This window comes from Geospiza fortis, unplaced genomic scaffold (assembly GCF_000277835.1).
Source record: "Geospiza fortis unplaced genomic scaffold, GeoFor_1.0 scaffold115, whole genome shotgun sequence".
Taxonomy (NCBI): Eukaryota; Metazoa; Chordata; class Aves; order Passeriformes; family Thraupidae; genus Geospiza; species Geospiza fortis.
In genome coordinates, this window is record NW_005054499.1 from 579,335 (window position 1) to 580,382 (window position 1,048).

Here is a 1,048-nt window from a genome sequence, read left to right on the forward strand (position 1 = left end):
TCCTGCTGAGCAAGCCCAGCTCCGGGGCACATTCCTGCAGGGTTGGTAAGGAGGTGGGGACAGGCTGTGCTCAGCCTGCAACAAGCAAAAGAAAATTCTGCAGAGTGTTCAGGGAGTAGTGGGAACTCACAGACAGTAACACAGCACCAGCTGAGCGTGTGCTGCAGCTCCAAAAGAATTTCATGCTTTTTCTTTGACCCATCCTGGTACTCAAGAATGTGTCCTGGGGACTGGAACCAGCAGGGATCAAGCTCACCTGTGTGCTAGGGGCTGGTGCTGTCACGAGCTGCATGTTGGTGTTTCATCTTGTCCTTGTTTGCTGCTTGTGTCACTGACAGGCAGTCACAGACCCATCAGCTGAAATGCTGCTCCTCCATTTGCACTCCTTGGAGAGCTCTGCTCTGCCTACGCAGTGTAGCTTGCTCTTGGGAAGAAATCTCTGGATATTTGCTTATAAAACCAAGAGTTTCTGATCCCTCTGAAATTTACATGTGGTTATCCAAAGTGAGTACCTTGCTACCAGGCTACATCTAAGAAGGAAACAACCTCAAGGGCATGTGCCAGAGGCAGGTGGGGCTTACAGGAGGCACTGGGCATCTGCCATGGCAGCATGAAAGCTGCTGGGTGCCAGACCCATGGGGAACAGCCACTGCTCACTGCTCAGCCTGTGTGGGGTTTTCCTCAGACAATGGAATTTGGAACAGCTGCTCTGGGATCCAGCACATACAACAACCTGAAGGACTATCACTGCTCCTTAGCAGCTCCTATGGGAATCAGAGTAAGAGAAGTTTATTTGTTTTTTATTAGGTTGCAAGTTGGCTTGATGAAAGTAAAGGCATTTTCATGATGGGTTTTTTCTCAACTCAGCCTTGCATAGCTGTCAGAGCTGTCAGCTGGTGTGTGCATTCCCTGGACAGGAAGAACAGGAAATATTGTCAAGCACAGGGCAGCCAGACTGCCAGGAGTGCTGAACAAGCCCAGCCTTCACTGGCAAAATGCATCTTAATATTGGAGCACCCAGCAATTGGCAGCAGGGGCAGGAGAGCAG